The sequence below is a fragment of the Musca domestica genome, unplaced genomic scaffold, assembly GCF_030504385.1.
Source record: "Musca domestica strain aabys unplaced genomic scaffold, Musca_domestica.polishedcontigs.V.1.1 22, whole genome shotgun sequence".
NCBI lineage: Eukaryota > Metazoa > Arthropoda > Insecta > Diptera > Muscidae > Musca > Musca domestica.
The window spans coordinates 11,663,259-11,675,791 of record NW_026712262.1 but is presented as its reverse complement, the minus strand read 5'-3'; the positions used below and the strand labels follow the sequence as shown (position 1 = coordinate 11,675,791).

At 32.8% G+C, this 12,533-nt stretch overlaps 1 protein-coding gene across 1 annotated transcript in view; it reads left to right on the top strand.

Moving 5' to 3' along the window:
* LOC101893497 (dmX-like protein 2) overlaps positions 1-12,533 on the top strand; it is a gene marked incomplete in the record, with an annotated part of 462,308 nt that overhangs the window by 266,272 nt on the left and 183,503 nt on the right.

Below are 12,533 nucleotides of genomic sequence, written 5' to 3'. Positions count from 1 at the left end.
TCATGGATAATATAGACCAACTGATTATATAAATAAAATGTAGAGATCTCCAGATGAAGATGAAGGTGGCCATTTATATAGTTCATTTTTGTTCTTAAGTCCCTTTATGTAAACTGTCCCCTTTTATTTCTATCAGGAAAATATCGTTTTTTATATTAGGTTATATCATAGATTTACCTTTTTGGTTAACAGCCACTTCACTTGGAGACCTATGGTGGATTGCGTTTATTCTGAAAGAGAAGAAGCGCTGAGTGGAAAAGGGAGGAAGGTTGTTGAAAGTATTAAGAAGAAAGATAAAATATAAATACATAAAAGCTAACGTTCAGAAAATGGAGGTGGAACTCTTCCTGGTATATTTCATAACAATTAGAAGTTGACCAGATCAGCAGGATGTACGGATCTTAGGAAGTGAATTGTAGCAAAGATCAGTCGATGTCTCTAATCCGAAAGTTGGTTGGTGGTTTAACACCACTCGCGATAGTGAAATTATTGCCGTTACACAATAAAAAATAATGACCCTCCCTCTATCTTTCAAGACAAAACTACACTTGCTAACTATATTGGATTTGAATTATTGATTGTCTTAATTGCAGTCATGACTCCTCTGTTTATAACAGCAAAGGTCTCCGCTTGGAAGACCTCTTGACAATGATATAATCCATGCGGAAGGGTTTTACAAACATTCTATAGCTGCAGTGTCTCCTGTTTTAAAGGTTAGGTCCAGAGAAATGTAGTCTGTAAATCTTTTAATATTGTTCAAACCAATTTGAGGGCAAACTCATTGCAGGGTGTAGGTATGTTCATAGGGTGCGCATCTCCATAGATTCAACTCACGAAGGAGTAGAAGAGGAGTGCAGTGCAATGAGACCTCTCTTTGTCCGTTCCCAAGTTTTGCTTTTCCATTGTTATTGGTATTCGAGTACAAAATAAATATACTTCCATTCCGCTGAGAGTTTTAACTCAATCTAGAAACGGTTGCATAAATAAAACAAGTAAGCAAAGGCTATAGTCGTGCGGGGCCGACCATGTGATACCCTACAACACTACAATATGTTAGAAGCCCCCTTATGTCCAAATCTATTTTGGAAGATTTCGCTTTTGAAATTATGTGACGGAGCACTGCCCAGACATTACCCTTAGCATTTTCACCAGGGGCATTTGCCCAATATTTACGCACTCCGTCGTATTTTGCGATCATCTCCAAAAGCAAGAGGCTCCTCTGTATCCCCAAATTTAGACTCTTCTATACGATCTTCTTGTCTACGATATTTGGCTATATTCGTCAAAGAAATCAGCAAAAAAAGGCAGAAGTTAAGTAATGTTGGTATTTTTCAGACAAAAGTAGTGGTCCATTCTACACGCTGTCCTAAACTCTCTTTATGACCTTTATAACGGCTGCAAAATCAGGAACATTTTTAGTTGTTGGTCCATTTCAACCCCTAAATATATTGCGGACATCTTTGAAAACAATAGGCCTAACCCTTCTGAGCCTAACCCTACCCTTTTCGTGAGGATCGGACGATAATTGCAATCTGTATATAATATCCCAAACCTGTGTTGTAAGGTGGAAAAATATTACAAAATGTATACCTTAATATTATAAGTCAAATTGAAAAAATCGCATGCGATAAAAAATATGAAAAAATAAAAAATGTCACAAAATACTAAAAAATCTATTTTAAGATAATTTTTGACTTATTTTTATGCTATTTTTTTAGATTTTATACTTTTATGTCAAGAGGGCATTCTGAATTGACAAAATTTGTCAAAATCGGTCCAGCCATTCTTGAGATATAAGCATTCCATCTAACATTCCTTTCCTTTGTATATACATATTGTATATATTTCGCTATATATATCCCATATATTTACTATCGGCATCTACGTAACGGTCAGAATTGACCTGTTCGTCCATTTATGATTTCGCCGGGACTAAAAATATTCGCGGTATAATGGAAATTTGACTTTTATTTATCACAAATATTATAGTCTTTTTCACCCACTAAATATTACCCGATGACCATCAAAATCGGAAGGCTTCTGCCCAGCCCGAAGATTTAGACCCATGCTAATTTCCGCGTCGATTGGTCCATAATTGCGACCTGTAGAGCAACTGCAAAATCAGGATTTTTTTCAGTTGTTGGTCCTTTTCGACTCCTAAATATTGTGCGATCATCTCCAAAAGAAATAGGGTTCTATTCTGACCTTAACCCCAACTCCATTCTAAATTTCGTGAAGATCGGGCCATAATTGCGACCTGTAGAGTGATTACAAATTAACATGGACAGACGGACAGACGGACAGACGGACGGACGGACATACATAGCTAGATCGACTCAGCTCGGCGAGATAGGAAGATCCATATATACTTTCCTATGTGGGAAATAAATATTTCGAGGTGTTACATAATTTTTGGCCCAATCAAACTTATAATACCCCCAACACAAAGTGTTGTAGGGTATAACAAGTAAGCAAAGGCTATAGTCGTGCGGGGCCGACCATGTGATACCCTACAACACTACAATATGTTAGAAGCCCCCTTATGTCCAAATCTATTTTGGAAGATTTCGCTTTTGAAATTATGTGACGGAGCACTGCCCAGACATTACCCTTAGCATTTTCACCAGGGGCATTTGCCCAATATTTACGCACTCCGTCGTATTTTGCGATCATCTCCAAAAGCAAGAGGCTCCTCTGTATCCCCAAATTTAGACTCTTCTATACGATCTTCTTGTCTACGATATTTGGCTATATTCGTCAAAGAAATCAGCAAAAAAAGGCAGAAGTTAAGTAATGTTGGTATTTTTCAGACAAAAGTAGTGGTCCATTCTACACGCTGTCCTAAACTCTCTTTATGACCTTTATAACGGCTGCAAAATCAGGAACATTTTTAGTTGTTGGTCCATTTCAACCCCTAAATATATTGCGGACATCTTTGAAAACAATAGGCCTAACCCTTCTGAGCCTAACCCTACCCTTTTCGTGAGGATCGGACGATAATTGCAATCTGTATATAATATCCCAAACCTGTGTTGTAAGGTGGAAAAATATTACAAAATGTATACCTTAATATTATAAGTCAAATTGAAAAAATCGCATGCGATAAAAAATATGAAAAAATAAAAAATGTCACAAAATACTAAAAAATCTATTTTAAGATAATTTTTGACTTATTTTTATGCTATTTTTTTAGATTTTATACTTTTATGTCAAGAGGGCATTCTGAATTGACAAAATTTGTCAAAATCGGTCCAGCCATTCTTGAGATATAAGCATTCCATCTAACATTCCTTTCCTTTGTATATACATATTGTATATATTTCGCTATATATATCCGATATATTTACTATCGGCATCTACGTAACGGTCAGAATTGACCTGTTCGTCCATTTATGATTTCGCCGGGACTAAAAATATTCGCGGTATAATGGAAATTTGACTTTTATTTATCACAAATATTATAGTCTTTTTCACCCACTAAATATTACCCGATGACCATCAAAATCGGAAGGCTTCTGCCCAGCCCGAAGATTTAGACCCATGCTAATTTCCGCGTCGATTGGTCCATAATTGCGACCTGTAGAGCAACTGCAAAATCAGGATTTTTTTCAGTTTTTGGTCCTTTTCGACTCCTAAATATTGTGCGATCATCTCCAAAAGAAATAGGGTTCTATTCTGACCTTAACCCCAACTCCATTCTAAATTTCGTGAAGATCGGGCCATAATTGCGACCTGTAGAGTGATTACAAATTAACATGGACAGACGGACAGACGGACAGACGGACGGACGGACATACATAGCTAGATCGACTCAGCTCGGCGAGATAGGAAGATCCATATATACTTTCCTATGTGGGAAATAAATATTTCGAGGTGTTACATAATTTTTGGCCCAATCAAACTTATAATACCCCCAACACAAAGTGTTGTAGGGTATAAAAACTACAAACACCGAATTTCAAACAAATTCAATAGAAAATTTGGCTAGCATTTTCAATTCATTCGAAGGGTATCGTGATAGTGTGACGGACCCACAGACAGTCGCACAGGCGGAAATAGATTCAGAAATCGCTAAATCGACTCAAGCATATATATTGTAGGGTATTTTCGAACAACTACTAACGGAATGAAAAAGTTAATATAACCTCCATAGTAGGGTGAATAATACAAAGATAATAAAATACGGTGAGTTGCTGATGTAGATTTAATACTTCCCCTATGTTCGCTGCAGTAAGAAGGATTATAGTGGACAAATTATAACTAATTTTGAGTGACATACCTTTGTAAATAATGTATTAGTCTTCAAAATGACAGCACAAAATATCTCATTTTCATCTTTCCCAAGAAATGATAGCGTGTGCATATCAGACTACCAAACGGAAAGTTGGGAGTTTAAGACTCCGCGTCGGTAAACAATAATTTGTTGATGTATGTTAAAAGGGGTTATTACTCTGACCTTCCAACCTTTAGGATTTTTGATTTTCTCTCGAAGACAATGTTCTAACTCTTGCAATAAAGATTAAGATCATATAACAACCTATAACAAAAAGTACCTAAGGTGTAGTGTACAGGACCGAGGTCTTTGCAGTGATGCAATTTTTCATAAATATTGTAAGTATCGATGAACTTAGAGATAATCTGGACTATGGGAGCCTTCTTACGGTAACTAACAGTCGGGTGGGGATTCGTGTCCACACATCTCTCTAAATCTGTTTGCACTTCCAGAAATATTTTACAGACTCCCTGAAATACTAATTAAGTTATATTAATATAATTAATAGGCCGGTGCGACAAGAAAAAAGAAAATATAAAATAAATATAAAAACACGGACAATATCTTATCGCCAAAGGAAATCAAATAAGGATTAGATGACAATTTTCGCCAACCTTGATAATGTTGTTTCTCCCTGATGTTACGGGAGAAAAGCCTGAAAACCCTCACCATCCATTGCTCTGTCGGCTTGTAAATCTATAGACAGAACCCCTACTATTACAACACCTTTTTATCGCCTCATCTTGAGTGACAGGAACACCTATAGTTTGCTTAGTACATCATTATAGATGATTTATTATACATTTATTCAATCCATGCATATATTAAATAAACGGAATAAAAATATATAATTATAACTAAATTTTAATAAAAATTGCGACTTTATGCTCAAAAGAATTGCTTGGCTTATTAAAAATTCAAGTTTAAAAAAAATCATTATTTCTTTTAAACTAAATAAGTAGGCATTATTACAAAAAATATATAAGTAAATAAACTTTTTTGTTTATTTTAGTAAATAAACTTTTTTGTTTATTTTATTTTTTTTTTAATAAAAATCACTATTTGTTTTGTTGTATTTATTTTTTATTTATAATATCTTTGCGGAGAGAACTATGTTCTCTATAGTCCTATTATTATTATTATTTTTATTATTTTTATTATTATTATTATTATTGTTATTGTTATTGTTATTATTATTATTATTATTATTATTATTGTTATTATTATTATTATTATTATTATTATTATTATTATTATTATTATTATTATTATTATTATTATTATTATTATTATTATTATTATTATTATTATTATTATTATTATTATTATTATTATTATTATTATTATTATTATTATTATTATTATTATTATTATTATTATGATTATTATTATTATTATTATTATTATTATTATTATTATTATTATTATTATTATTATTATTATTATTATTATTATTATTATTATTATTATTATTATTATTATTATTATTATTATTATTATTATTATTATTATTATTATATTATTATTATTATTATTATTATTATTATTATTATTATTATTATATTATTATTATTATTATTATTATTAGTATTATTATTATTATTATTATTATTATTATTATTATTATTATTATTATTATTATTATATATTATTATTATTATTATTATTATTATTATTATTATTATTATTATTATTATTATTATTATTATTATTATTATTATTATTATTATTATTATTATTATTATTATTATTATTATTATTATTATTATTATTATTATTATATATTATTATTATTATTATTATTATTATTATTATTATTATTATTATTATTATTATTATTATTATTATTATTATTATTATTATTATTATTATTGCGTAGAGAACTATGTTCTCTATAGTCCGTTATCAATCAACTACTGTTGGCTACTGCTACTCCTTAACTTAAATATTTTATTATTTATGCTTTTGCGACGCATTAATCAGAACACTTGCAATGCTTAATTTTGCAGACATTGCGCCAGCAAAAAATAGCTGCGCGTGTTAATAGCGGAAACATATCGAGTGTCGAAAGAATAAAGTAACAAGAGCATGTAAGAGTTCATTGGCTATTGGAGTCAAAACTGCAGACATAGCAGATTAATTTGGTGGGAAAGTATAATTTTAATATTATTGTTATTAACTCCTCCCTTCTTAATTTGATTGTCCCTAAACATTCAGAAAAATGGGATATTGTGTAATCTAGGAGGTTCGACTGGAGCTTCAAGCTCTCTCAGATTTTGTGGATCGAAAATATTTTGTAAACAAATTGGATTTTGAGTTGACTCGTCAATAGTGAAAGGGGGATTTGGGGTTTCCAAATTACTATTTTTCCGGCGCTTTTGAAGTATAAACTCAGACATGCAATTAATATGAAAACCAGGAAAAGGAAAGTGGATATTGAAAAACTTCCAATCTGTAGGTGTTTTTGGATAGTTGAGATTGTTTCGGTATTATTAATTTGAAGTTCATTAAGAGCTTCGAGTGATAATAGATTGATATGGCCAATTTCAAAAGGAGTTGGTTGTAGTAATGCAGGTATCAATTGGAGAGGAGAAGCCTCTAAATTACTAAAAGTTCTTTTGTTACCTTTTACAGTACTCTTATGAAATTTAATGGGAAAAGTTCCAGATAAAGATCGATATGTTTCATCTATGTTAATGGATCCATTAAAACCATTTAATAAAATCACGCCAGATTCAATTTCTTCAATTGATGAAATGTGCTGATTATTGCTCGTTACACAGGAAGATTTTTTATACCCTCCACCCTACTATGGAGGGTATATTAATTTTGTCATTCCGTTTGTAACTCCTCGAAATATTCATGTCAGACCCAACAAAGTATATATATTCTTGATCAGCGTAAAATTCTAAGACGATTTAGCCGTGTCCGTCTGTCTGTGTGTCTGTCTGTCTGTCCGTCTGTCTGTCTGTCCGTCTGTCTGTCTGTTGTAATCACGCTATCTTTCGAACAAATTGAGATAGAAGGCTAAAATTTTGCACACATGTATTTTTTCCCAGTAGGCAGGTTAAGTTCGTAAATGGGCCATGTAGGTCCAAGTTATCATATAGCCCCCATATAACGGTACCTCCCGATATTCGGTATTTTGATGATTTTAGCGACATTATTCACCGGAATTATTTCAAATTTGGCATTTTGAAGTTTGCAATGGATGCTACAGCCTAAGACAGAAAATTATCTGTGCAGGTCCACGTCTTCATATAGCCCCCATATAACGGTACCCCCCGGTATTCGGTATTTTGATGATTTTAGCGACATTGTTTACCGGAATTGTTTCAAATTTGGTATTTGAAGTTCGTAATGGATACTTCATCCAAAGTCAAAGAATGAGTCATGTAGGTCCACGTCTTCATATAGCCCCCATATAACGGTACCCCCCGATATTCGGTATTTTAATTATTTTAGCGACGTTATTTACAGGGATTGTTTCAAATTTCGTATGTGAAGTTCGTAATGGATACTTCAGCCCATGCCAGAAAATTGTCTGTGCAGGTCCACGTCTTCGTATAGCCCCCATATAACGGTACCCCCCATATTCGGTATTTTGACGATTTTAGCTACATTATAAACAGATTTTTCTTCAAGTTTCGCATTTAAATATTGTAATAATTTATGACAAAAGTTGCCTATGCAGGCCCACGTCGTCGTATAAGCATTCGGTATTTTTAAGATTTTAACAGAATTTTTAACGGGTTTTATTTTTTGGAAATTGCCAAATTTGTACCAAATGGTGGAGGGTATTAAAAGTTCGGCCCGGCCGAACTTACAGCTTTTTTACTTGTTATTATTAATAATATTGGAGATACAAGTATTTTTTGTTATATCAATTATTTGATTTTCGTTGCAAATTGTATATGTTTCACATTTTTCTTTAACAGCATAAATTGTTTTTCCATTTTTTTAAATTTCTAGGAATTCAAGTTTAATTACATATTTTTCCTTTTTTACTGGTCTTAAGATTACATTTTCATACATTTCTTTTTTTTATTAATGGTACGTTAACCATATAAAATATTTTATTATTATTATTGTTATACAAAATTGATACGTTGGCAAATTGAAGTGCCTCTTCTGGATTTACAAAGGGAATATTTTCTTCTTCAATTTTTTTTCATAGCTACTTCGATTTCTTTCTTATTCAGTATTAATGGGTTTATGATGCCAATTTTCGCCCATTCTATTCCATTGACAATATTTATTAATTCTTCTTTGACTAATCTTATTCTATTTTGAAAATTGAAAACTATTTCATTTTCTAAATAAACACTTTTTCTTACAAAATTTGACATTTTTTTAAGGTTAGGTTATTTTATTCGGTTAAGTTATTTCTTCTTTTATTAAAAGCTTCATTTACATAAAATTGTTTATAGCTGTTCTTATTCAATTCGTAAACATTATTAGTTATTATTTCAAAGTCGTCATGATCCGGAGATCCTGCGACATACTTCCAAATTGTTCCCAAAATATTTATTGCTTTTTTGTTTCTTATGACGGGTGTTAGATTTTCTAGGGTGTTGTTAATTTGGGTGAGTTCGTAATTGAGGATAGGGTGTAGGTTATGGTTATTTGGAATGTTTTGTTAAATGAAGTTTGGGTTTGGGATATGGACTTTGCGTATTATTCCAAATCTATTGAGTGAATAATGGTAAAGGTTCCTTGCTGAATTTTTGCTGTGCCCTATACAATGGTGACAACGTAGGAGGACGTGTAATCCATGATTTGGATTTCCATCGATGCATAGGATAAAAATAATCTGAAAAGGTAAGTTATCATCTTTTAATGTTGCTTTTGTAAACAATTCTTCCTGATGTTGTTAATACAGTTGTATTTCGGTCTTCTTTGACTGTTTCCTTTTTATATTTCGGGGTTAATTTTGAACCTTATCTCTTATTAACATTAACGAAAATAGTTTCTCCTGTTAAATAAGTTTTGGGTACTTGTCTATTTTTGTTATGGTAGTCAAGGTCTTGTTTCTGTTTTTCTGTCAAGCGATTTATTATTTCCTGTTTTTCCAAAATTGCTTTCCGGGTTATTATTAAGGTTTTTATTAAAAAATATGTCTATCGGTTTTTTATCAGTGGAAGAGTGAATTGATCTATTATATTCGTATAGTGTTTTGGTGAGTAAGTCATGAAATGAATTGTGAACTTTGTCTCATTTAAGACATCTCATCATCTCTGAAAAAGTAGAGTGAAGTCTCTCTACTTGACCGTTGACGGTACTAGCGTAAGGAGGTGTTGTGTAGGTTTGTATGCCGAATTGATCTTTAAGTAGGAAGTTTATCGTTACGGAATTTAGTGAACTCTCATTATCTAAGACTATGGAATTGGGGATGCCAAATTCTAAAATTATTTCTTTCAATGCTCCTTTAATATTTTCAACTGCCTTTGATTTTAAAATTTTGCTAAAGCGTATTTGGAGAATTTGTCTAATGCTGTAAGTACTAGGTTTCCTTCAGTCGAATAGATATCGATATGAACAATCTCTCCTGGATTTTTCGGAATTGGTGTAGGTTGAAATTGCGGTTTGTGAGGTCTACGATCATACTTTTGTTCTTTACAGGTCTGACAATTTGTTACTATCCTTTTGGCTTTTTCCATCATTTTAGGGAAGTAGTACTTTTGTATTACCTGATTTTTGTTTTCATTGGCATTTCTATGAACTCTTCGATGTTCTTTAATCAAAACTTCTTCTTGCTCTGTTTCATTTACGATTTCTTCTACTTGTGACTGAGAATCTTATTTTGTAATTTTTGAAATGTTCGGGATAGAATTCTTGAATTACCCCCATTATTGTTTCGGTTGTAAATAAACCGTTAATGACGCTGGGATTAAGATATTTTTTAAATATTAATATTAAGTTTTCTTTTGTTTTTTGTTAATGTGCCTATGGTAGGTTGAGAATGGAGTTTCAAATTTGTAGCTGTCTTCGTTACTTACTAAAATATGAAGTTGATTCTTAAAAACATTAATAGGACATTCTATTGCGGGGATCATATTATCTGACGAACTTTCATCGCTATGTTGTGTTGATGTCATATAATTTATCTGTGGTGGTCTGGATAGCGAATCTGCAACCACATTTGTTCGGCCTGGCTGATATTTAAGTTCGTAGTTATATTCTTCTAAGATGGACTTCCATCTTGTCATTTTGCTGTTTGTTTTACTGCTGAGAACATACGTTAAAGGTTGATGGTCTGTATAAATGTTTACTTACCCGCTACCGTTCAGATAATTTCTCAATGAATCGAGGGCCCAAATTATCGCTAACATTTCTTTTTCATTGATAGCGTAATTTTCCTCGGTTTTGCAGAGCGTTCTTGAGAGAAATGTAATAGGCTTTCTGTTTTGCGAAAGTACTCCACCTATTGCATAATCATAGGCATCTGTTGTCAGATCGAAGCCTTTTTATACCCTCCACCATACTATGGAGGGTATATTAATTTTGTCATTCCGTTTGTAACTCCTCGAAATACTCATGTCAGACCCAACAAAGTATATATATTCTTGATCAGCGTAAAATTCTAAGACGATTTAGCCATGTCCGTCTGCCTGTCTGTCCGTCTGTCTGTTGTAATCACGCTATCTTTCGAACAAATTGAGATAGAAGGCTAAAATTTTGCACACATATATATTTTGCCAGTAGGCAGGTTAAGTTCGTAAATGGGCCATGTAGGTCCAAGTTATCATATAGCCCCCATATAACGGTACCTCCCGATATTCGGTATGTTGATGATTTTAGCGACATTATTCACCGGAATTGTTTCAAATTTGGCATTTGAAGTTTGCAATGGATGCTACAGCCTAAGACAGAAAATTATCTGTGCAGGTCCACGTCTTCGTGTAGCCCCCATATAACGGTACCCCCCGATATTCGGTATTTTGATGATTTTAGCGACATTGTTTACCGGAATCGTTTCAAATTTGGTATTTGAAGCTCGTAATAGATACTACATCCTAAGTCAAAAAATGAGTCATGTAGGTCCACGTCTTCATATAGTCCCCATATAACGGTACCCCCCGATATTCGGTATTTTGATGATTTTAGCGACATTATTTAGCAGAATTGTTCCAAATTTGGTATTTGAAGTTCCTAATAGATACTGCAGCATAAAACAGAAAATGGGCCATGTAGGTCCACGTCTTCATATAGCCTCCATATACCGTACCCCCCATATTCGGCCTTTTGATGATTTTAGCGACACTATTTACCGGGATTGTTTCAAATTTCGCATGTGAAGTTCGTAATGGATATTTCTGCCCATGCCAGAAAATTTTCTGTGCAGGTCCACGTCTACGTATAGCCCCCATATAACGGTACCCCCCATATTCGGAATTTTGATGATTTTAGCTACATAATAAACAGATTTTTCTTCAAGTTTCGCATTTAAATATTGTAATAACTTATGACAAAAGTTGCCTATGCAGATCCACGTCGTCGTATAAGCATATAAGCATTTAAGATTTTAACAGAATTTTTAACGGATTTTATTATTATTTTTTTTTGGAAATTGCCAAATTTGTACCAAATGGTGGAGGGTATTAAAAATTCGGCCCGGCCGAACTTACAGCTTTTTTACTTGTTTAAAATCAGGATGAGATAACATGACATTGTCAGAGATAAGTGTATTTTTCAATTTCTGGAATGCGTCTAAAGCATTTTGATCTAAAGAAATCTTTACATTTATGGATGCATTTTTCGAAATGCGTCCTTCCTCCCCTCTTAAAAGGGATGTCACGGGTTTGGCAAGCATAATCTTTTATGAAACGACGGCAATAACCTGACATACCTAGGGGGTTTCAGGGGTTTAGGTGGTGCTATATTGGTTATTGCTTCTATTTTATTTTGGTTTGCTTTGATTCCTTCAGCACCTACAATAAAGCCTAGAAATTCAACCTCTGTTTTGAGAAATTCGCATTTATCTAATTGAATTTTGAAATTTGCCAATACTAGTGTTTGGAATATTTTTCTGAGATTTTCGAAATGTTCTTTCTCATTTTTTGAAAAGATGACAATATTGTCTATATAGGCGTAGCATATATATTCCAATGTGGTCTTTCAAGACATCGTCGAGAGTACGTTGAAAGATTGATAGAGCATTTTTCAATCCGAATGGGAGTCGTACAATCTCAAATTTGCCGTTATTTATGGAAAAGGCGGTTTTTTCTACGTCGCACTCTCTTAAAGGTATCTGGTGGAA